The 9,432-nt window shown below is 51.0% G+C and overlaps 1 long non-coding RNA gene across 1 annotated transcript; it reads right to left on the bottom strand.

Annotated features, from left to right (window-relative positions):
• Window positions 1-7,467: 7,467 nt before the first annotated feature.
• Window positions 7,468-9,050, bottom strand: LOC119978159. The gene is made up of 2 exons (XR_005463397.1): window positions 8,942-9,050; window positions 7,468-7,780 (listed from the first exon to the last, which is right to left on the bottom strand). It is a non-coding gene; the product is annotated as an uncharacterized LOC119978159 (long non-coding RNA).
• Window positions 9,051-9,432: the final 382 nt, after the last annotated feature.

Below are 9,432 nucleotides of genomic sequence, written 5' to 3'. Positions count from 1 at the left end.
CGTTTATAGGGTATTGAAAATTGTATTGTGCGTTTTGCCCACTTGAGGCAACTATGCGCACATGTACCAGCAGAGGGAGTCTGCTCGGATAAGATAAAGGACCCGTATTTAACAGTTCTTGCAGTTCACATTCCAAATGTCGCCGGCTGAATATATAACTGTTTCCACCTAGGGAACTTCCGATTGCTGTTCTTTAACTCCTCTGCGTAGAGTCCTGAGTTGGTCAATGGTGATCTGGTATACTTACTAACCCCCCCCCCCCCACCCCCCGCCTCCCCGCCCCACCCCCAAACACCTGCCACTTTTACCATTGAGGCATTTAAAATCCAATGTCACACACTCAAATCTTCGCAATTCATCTCAACGTTCATCTCATAGAATCATGGACCAAGGTTTCTGGCATGCTGGGATTCCTGTTCCTAATATTCGGGGTGAACACATCCCCACCAATATTGTCTGGCCTGCAGCCATTTAATGCTCCAACAAAATTAAGTCAGGAGGAATTCCCACTTCTCGAGAGCTGCCAGCCAACCTGATTGAAGTGGCAGTGGACAGGATAGGGCCTGCAAGTGGTTCCCAGAGTGTAAATCCCAGACGTCCAGGACCAGGAAGTCTTGGGCCCCTCCGGGCAGTATGGGAGAGGCTCGGCCAGGGAGGATAGGGGAGGGCTGAGGAGGGTTGGGGGGGGGGGGGGGGGGTGCAGTGAGAGTCTGCAGGGACTAGTCCTTTGGGGAAGAGGATATGGGGGGGGGGGGGGTGAGAGGTGGGGGTGAGTAGACTCCGAGATGTACAGCAGCAGATTGTCTGTGTACAGAGACACCCTATACTCCACCACCCACCCCCGCGTTACTATCCCCTTCCATAAATACAAACCCCTCAACACAAATGGCCAGGGGCTCAATCGCCAGCCCAAACAGAAGGGGGAAAAGGGGCGCAACCCCCATTCCCCGAAATAGGGGAAAGTACCCCGAATTCATATCATTCGGTAAGAGATTTTTCATGGAAATAAGTTCATCTTTTTCCAAGCAGGCCCTGATTTGGCAGAGGCTCTGACGATTAGTGAGAAATGAACGGACATGCGTTTCATCAGGAAATAACTGAGGCTGATTAATTCAGCCACTTAACCCACCCGAGCTGTGATCAGCGAAGTCAGCACAAATCTGGGGCCGTGGAACACCCCAGGCCGGCTCTGCTTCGCACCAATCGTAAAATGGGAGCCACTCCCTGTGTGTATTCTAGGCCGCATAACAACCATTTCCTATTTGTCCACTTGCCAGAGTAGCACCGAGCAATTGCTGTCTACTCTCTGCTGCAGAGGCAATGTCGAGTTGAAAGGCGGGCCCGAAGAGATGGTATTTTGACATGCTCAGACACAAGTCTCACTAAACGGCCTCTTTTTTAAGAATTTGACACCCCGGCAGAACAAGCCACCCCCCTCCCCCACAACTTAAGGGCAGCACGGTAGCATGGTGGTTAGCATAAATGCTTCACAGCTCCAGGGTCCCAGGTTCGATTCCCGGCTGGGTCACTGTCTGTGCGGAGTCTGCACGTCCTCCCCGTGTGTGCGTGGGTTTCCTCCGGGTGCTCCGGTTTCCTCCCACAGTCCAAAGATGTGCGGATTAGGTGGATTGGCCATGCTAAATTGCCCGTAGTGTCCTAAAAAGTAAGGTTAAGGGGGGGAGGGGGTTATTGGGTTACGGGTATAGGGTGGATACGTGGGTTTGAGTAGGGTGATCATGGCTCGGCACAACATCGAGGGCCGAAGGGCCTGTTCTGTGCTGTACTGTTCTATGTTCTATGTAACCCTGCACCACAGCCAACTCAGGGTTGCCAACTCTGATTGGGCATATTCCTGGAACCTTTGTCGCATGCTGATCCCCTCCTACCTCCCATTGGTTCCCTGAAACATCCATCATCGTGGCACCTCCCCCACTCCCCACCCCCTTCTCACTCCGATTGGAAAGCCAACAGGATTCTAACGACCTGATTGGACGACACTTCAATTGTCAAGTCGAACAAAATCTTCCCGTATTTTGGGAATGAGCCCAAATGTTCAAAAAAGGAAAAGAGAATAAAAAAGATCACGCACAATTGGCTGTGATTGCTCCGGGTTTATCCTGGAGGGTTGGCAACACAAGAGTCCATTGAGGTTCTCTGGAATCTCAGCTGTGCTGATTAAAGAGCATTAAATGGGATCCAATTGGCCATCTGTCTGATCTCAAACCCAGCAGTCTGATTGGACCACCAATAAATTTGAAAACGCCATCAATGTTAATATTCGCATCGGCAGCATGGCGGCGCAGTGGTTAGCTATGGGACTGCGGCACTGAGTTCCCAGGTTCGAATCTCGGCCCTGGGTCACTGTCCGTGTGGAGTTTGCATATTCTCCCCGTGTCTGCATTGTGTGAGGGTTTCGCCCCCACAACCCAAAGATGTGCAGGGTAGGTGGCTTGGCCATGCTAAATTGCCCCTTAATTGGAAAAAATGAATCGGGTACTCTAAATTTTTAAAAAAATTTATTTTAAAATTCTCACTCTCATATTCCAATTTTTCCACTGGCTCACCCCTCCCTTTCTCTGTAATCTCCTCTAGCCGAATCTGCCGTCGAGACGGGTGGCATGGTAGCACAGTGGTTAGCACTGCTGCCTCACAGCGCAAGGGATCCGGGTTCAATTTCAACCTTGGGTGACGGTGTGGAGTTTGCACTTTCTCACCGTGGGTTTCCTCCGGGTGCTCCGGTTTCCTCCCACAGTCCAAAGATGTGCAGGTTAGGTGGATTGGCCATGCTAAATTGCCCGTAGTGTCCAGGGGGTGTGGGGTTACGGGGATAATAATAATAATATTATTATATAGGGCAGGGGAGTGGGCCTAGGTAGAGAAGTCTTTCAGAGGGGCGGTGCAGACTTGATGGGCCAAATGGCCTCCTTATGCACTGTAGGGTTTCAATGAAATGTAACTTTTCTGTGTGAGTTTGCCCTTTCTCCTCGTGTCTGCGTAGGTTGCCTCCGATTTCCACCCACAGTCGAAAGATGTGCAGATTAACTGGATTGGCCATGCTAAATTTCCCCTCAGTGTCCAAGGATGTGCAGGCTAGGTTACGGGGATAGGGCGAGACGGGTGGAGGAGCAGACCTGGCTACAGCACTCATTTGGAGGTTCAGTTCAGACTCGATGGGCCGGATGGCCTCCTTCTGCAGTGTAGGGATTCTATTCTACCTCTGCCCATTCCTGGCCTCCTGTGGATCTTCATTGTCCTTCAACAAGCACCTTTAATGTTTCAGCACGGTAGCATTGTGGATAGCACAATTGCTTCACAGCTCCAGGGTCCCAGGTTCGATTCCAGCTTGGGCCACTGTCTGTGCGGAGTCTGCACATCCTCCCCGTGTGTGGGTGGGTTTCCTCCGGGTGTTCCGGTTTCCCCCCACAGTCCAAAGATGTGCAGGTTAGGTGGATTGGCCATGCTAAATTGCCCTTAGTGTCCAAAATTGCCCTTAGTGTTGGGTGGGGTTGCTGGGTTATGGGGATAAGGTGGAGGTGTTGACCTTGGGTAGGGTGCTCTTTCCAAGAGTCGGTGCAGACTCAATGGGCCGAATGGCCTCCTTCTGCACTGCAAATTCTATGATATCTCGTGGTACTTCACAGGAGTGACATCGGATAACATTGACGTTAAGATGTTAGGACAGATAACCAAAAGCTTGGTCAATGAAATAGGTCTTAAAGGCAAGGAGGCTTTGGGGGGGAATTCCAGAACTGGGTCACAGCAGCTGAAGGTACAGAAGCTCACACGTGGGGTGTGACCACTTCAGTTAGTTCCTGAAGGGCTGGTCTTCAGTGTGAACCGTAGCTGGGATCAGGATGCTACTTTAGTAGAAGACTTAAGAATCATCTTTTTATCTTAGAAATATTCCTAAGAGACAGGTTGAGTGGCTCTTTGTACAAGACTAAGATATAGGGTGCGTCCTAATGGCCTCGTTGGGCCCTACTTGGTGGTGCGACCAGACTGTTAAATCTCACGAGATGTCTGCCCCTCTCAAGATCACACGAGGCGCAGATTAACTTTTAAGTGAGCCATTAGCTGAATACTCCCGGGGCCCGGGAGCTAACGCCCCCGCCTGGGAGATCTCGCAATGGTGCCATTTCGCACTGGTCCACACAAACATGGACCAGGTGTAACGACACCTTCAGGAGGGGGGGAGGAGGGGGGGGAGTCTCACAGGCCATTAGAGACCCCTGGGTATTCGGGCTGTGGGCAGGGTGGCGCCCTGGCACTCCCGCTGGCACCCGGGACATCTTGCCTGCCTGGCACCTTGGCACTGCCACCGGAGCACCCTGGCAGTACTACGGCCAAGCTGGCAGAGGCACTGGCAGGAAAACTGCCAGGGTGCCAGGCTGGCAATGCCAAGGTGCCAGGTTGCCAAAGCGAGGCCAAAAGAACCGGCAGAGTCTCGTCAATAGCAGGGTCGTTCTCAGCGTTGCAGGCGCCAAGAAACTCCCCGCTGTACCCGCTCAAAACGCAACTCTGTTTTCTGTGCGTTAAATCTCGCAAGTTAACCTGATGATTTGTCGTCCCAGTTCTGGTTGCTTCGATCTAACTGCCCTGCAGGTAGTAAGCAAGCTGAAATCAAAGTAGGCCACAGTGCCAGCCACTTTTGGGGAGATGGGGTGTAGCGGTAATGTCATTGGAGCAGTAACCCAGAGTCAGGGCCAACGCCCTGGGGGACATGGGTTCAAATCCAACCACAGCAGCTGGCGGAACTGAAATTTCATTAGTAAATCTGGAATGTAAAGCCAGTCTCAGCCATGGCGGCCATGACGATTATCGCCGTACGTTGTAAAACCCCATCTGGCTCACTAATGTCCTCCAGGAAAGGAAATCTGCCGCCCTTACCTGGACAGGCCCACAGGAGGCTCCAGGCCTACAGCAATGTGGTTGACCCTTAGCTGACCTATGACCTGGAAAGCCGCTAGGTTCAAGGGCAAATAGGTAGGGGAACAAATTTGGGCCTTGCCAGTGACACCCAGACCCCAAGGAAGAATAAAGAAACTAAAACTTGACTTCGGCAATACCGGAGAACCCATGGGCTTTAGGGGGAATGCTACCTTGTCATCTGACTAGCTTCCCTGACTCCCAACAACTCAACCAGGAAACTGGAGCCAATGTGGCTTTGAACCGCGATTTAGATTTAAATAAAATGTGACAGCCCCCAGCTCCCGGCGTAACACTCACATCCACATTCTCGTTCTGCGTTACTTTTCTTTTGCCGCAGTCACCTCGCCTTCCTCACACACTTCTTCCCTTGTCAGAATCCTTTTCCTCTTTCCATACAGCGTGGTGCCAAGTTTCAGTGTCCAGGACTGAAAAGGGGAATTGCGTCCCGTGAATCACATCTCAGGAATGTACGAGAGGAATTAGACGAAAAGCTGCAAAGGCGGAGTTGGCTGAATCAGAATTCCTGACCAGAGATGTCCTGACCCTGAAGATACTCCGCTTCTAATGTGTAAAAATGGCAGATAAGAAATGTAGTACAAGCTTATTAAATGTGTTCACATGTAGACATTGCTGATCAGAATCTCTATTGAGTAAATGACATGGTGGCAGAGAGCTTAACACTGCTGACTCACAGCGCCAATGACCAGGGTTCAATTCCGGCTTTGGGTGACTGTGTATGTTTTCTCTGGGTGCTCCGGTTTCGTCCCACACTTCAATGATGTGCAGGTTAGGTGGATTGGCACTGCTGAATTACCCCTTAGTGTCCAAAGATGTGCAGGTTAGGTGGGATTACAGGGATAGGGTGGGGGAGTTGGCCTACGTAGGGTGCTCTTTCAGAGGGTTGGTACAGACTGGACGAGCCGAATGGCCTCCTTCTACACTGGAGAAAATCTATGAATTGAATCTTTTAACATCCAGCAAGTAGAAAGTTTCAATCCCTGGGTCCATTATTTGCAAAACAATATGTAAGACGGCCCTCCAAATGTTCCCGTCACCCCCCCCACCCCCCCATGACGATGCCCGCTGCTGACGGAACGGAGAAATCCCGCCCCAAACCACCCAATCAAGCCACTCAGTTCAATTCGACATCGGCAACAAATATTGGCCTTGTCGGTTATCTCACAGGCCCATCAAACAGTTTTTAAATTCCGTGTTTGGTTTTGGGAGTTGTGATGTAACCGAGTTCCGTGCAAACAGCTCCTTTCCAGAATCTCCACAACATTCGAAAAGAGCAAGTCCACCGATTAGAAAGAAAATCACAAACAGGAAGTATTTACCCCGGCTCCAAGGGTCACTTTACAGAAGCTTGGGTCTTTGACACCCCTTATTTATTGCTGATTAACAAACTGATGTATCACAAAAAAAAACCAGAGTAATGTTCTTCCCTGTCACTCTGCCATTATTCATTGGTTCATGTGAGTGCACAAATATCTGCTACATTTTCCTAAATTGCAACGTTGCCTGCACTTCAAAAGTACCTCATGCCCCAAGAGCATTTTGAATTCTTATAAGGGTTGCTGGTATTCTGCTGGAGACATCTCCTTGTGTCGAACTCCAGTTTACAGCTGCTACCTCCCATCCTAAACTGGAGGCCTGTTCAAGGGTGAGGTCCTGCAACTGAAAGTACGGGGCGGAGTGGAGGGTGGCGGGTGTTAGTGTTAAGTTGAGGTCTGATAGCTCACAGGGCCCATAAATTCCTGACGTTCTGAAGCCATTGAGCCTCTAGTCAGGTCCTTGAAGCGGTGATGTCGACGTTCAGACCCATGCCAGGGCGGCCAAATAAAATAAGGAACACGTCAACCACAGTATTGGGCAAATGGGTGATGGTGGCTGGCGTGAGAGTAGGGTCAGTGATAGCGGGGTGGTGGTATATGCTCAGAGGCAATGCAAGAGGAGATTCCCAGGCTCAGCATGCTACATGTTGTCCCAGAAATAAGGGACAAAAGGTACCCTGGGATACAGGACAGTCAAACTAAGGGACCATCCCTTCAACCACAGGGCATTATTTGCCACCCTGACCACGTATGGCCCTCATACTCTTCTCCAATTTACATATCAGTGTGCCTGGGGTCTTAGGTGTGAGGCTTAGGCCTAGGGGTTGAACTTGGGGGCCTGTGCCTGAGGTGTACGGCCTGAGGCCTGGGCTTGTGGGCCTGTGCCTGAGGCTTAAGGCCTGAGGCCTGGGCTTGTGGGCCTGTGCCTGAGGCCTGGGCTTGTGGGCCTGTGCCTGAGGCTTAAGGCCTGAGGCCTGGGCTTGTGGGCCTGTGCCTGAGGCGTAAGGCCTGAGGCCTGGGCCTTGTGTGCCTGAGGTGTAAGGCCAGAGGCTTTGGTCCAGAGTCGAGGACTTTTTAGCAACAGTTAATTGCACCACACAGGAGCTACCAAGGGAATATATAAAGTGTGCTCAATGGTTATTGGCAGAGGCTCTTGGATTGAAAGTGAAGGTGACACAGTAGTGATAATCTCTACACGGCAATCTGCCGGTTATAAATAATGTTTATTTCCACTGGACTCTTCCAGACAGGAGAAGGTGCTGAGTTTTATTGCCTCCCTCCTGTCATCACAGTTGGTGATTTGTGATTCCAGGCCCAGAGTGTTTCTTCTCTTTTTCCAACATGTCACAGGATCAGGTTACATTAGATGTTAGGGGTTTGACCCCGAGTCACCTACTTCCTGTTTCCTCTGAACTCCGCAGTGTGGGAACAATTCTCCCTCTCGCAGACCTTTCAAAGGCTTTGTTAGCTCACACCATCCCACTGAAATCCAGAACCACACAGAGCGGGCTTGATCCCTGCAGGCGAAGAAAATAAATAAATTCAGAGGGATCATTACGGTGACAGTGTATGGAAAACATATTTCCAGGCGCTGTGACCGGGGTGGCAGGGGGCGGGGGGGGGGGGGGGGGGGGGGCTTCTCAAAGGGAGCAGGGGATTCTGAGGTTTAACTGGCCAGATACGGTCCAGGCTCTAACCAAACTATGGTGCATGCGGGCGAGGAATAGTTTCGGATGTCAGCATTCCCGTCCGCTTGTTCAGCGAGTGACACTACTCTCCCAGCTCCTCCCGCCCGCACAGTAACAGACATAAAAACAGAAAATACTGGATAATATCAGCAGGTCTGGCAACATCTGTGGAGAGAAACAAGCGCGATTCTCCCAAAATAGAAGAATGCTGTATGTTTCCCGCCGACTCGCATTGAATAAGGGGCCTAAACAGGGAACCAACGGCCGAGACGCAGTCCTGTTTTGTACAGCGGGGAGCTGCGCTCACCGGAACCCCCCCCCCCCCGGTGTAGCGAGGGATCGGGAGGCCATTTTTAAATGGCGTCCCGATCTCCGAGGCCCCGAAACAATCCCCGAACAATCCCCTCCATTGCCCATCGTGGGCAGGATTTACATCGCAACGTCTCGCGAGATCGCGTCGCATCTCACGTGAGATCCGCTGCTCTGCAACGAGCTGCTTTTCGGGCGCGGCGTGGCCGTTGGATTGCGCCCAGGGTTAAAGTTCCAGGTCTAAATGGCCCTTCTACAGCTTCCATACACACTGAGCAAGAAACCAGCATTGCTTAATTGATCAGAGAGTTTCAATCAGCGAGTGAAGCCAGGCCTTTGCATCAATGCAGGAGGTGGACGAGCCAGTGGAGCTGGCAATTGTATTTCATCCTTTAGCCATGAGAGCCCAGAGTGAGACTTTCTCCCTCTCATCAGATGCCAGCCTCTAACTGTTGTGCATAGTTGAAATTAATTCCAGCCATTCCCGCCCTCCCCTCGCCCCTTTCCCGGCCTGGGCTCCAAACACTTACTCTCTCTCACATCAACCTGTCATTGTATGGTGAGTTCTTAAACGCAAAGCTGTGTGAGAGCCGGGGCGCTGTTAGGGGCTATATATTTCCACTCAGTTTACTGCGGAGGTCTCAGACCTCTGTTAGTAGCGCTCCACGGCACATGTCCCACCTCAAAGCTCACTCTGGCTCCAAGACAGCAGCTTTACACCTGACTCCGTAAAACATTAAGGAGCCTGCCTGCCTCCCTCTCCTTCTCTGTGGCCTGTCACAGAACCCTCAGTCTGTGTTAACAGCAGGCGCACTCATTACTGACCAACGTCTGGTTAATGAATTACAAAAAAGTACAATCGCTTCACAACACATTCAATAACAGCTCAATCACTGGAGCCCTGCTAATGACAAACAGCTCCGGCCACCTTGCACATCTGCAAGTCATTGGCACCATATTCCTGACATTAATGATATAATTCCATGTGATTACAAGCTCCCCCCTCACTTACCAGCCAAGCTCCCCCACCCTAACGAACACATGTGTAATTCATCACCTTGTTGTCCATTATTTTCTGCAGTATGCGGAAAAGGTTTTTACTTTGCTCTTTTGTTAATTCAGGTATGGCGCAGTATGTCAGGGTGAGTGAATCACACTCAATAACACAGCCA

Source organism: Scyliorhinus canicula, chromosome 1 (genome assembly GCF_902713615.1).
Source record: "Scyliorhinus canicula chromosome 1, sScyCan1.1, whole genome shotgun sequence".
Taxonomy (NCBI): Eukaryota; Metazoa; Chordata; class Chondrichthyes; order Carcharhiniformes; family Scyliorhinidae; genus Scyliorhinus; species Scyliorhinus canicula.
The sequence above is the reverse complement of the archived record's forward strand: the minus strand, read 5'-3'. Positions and strand labels throughout refer to the sequence as shown.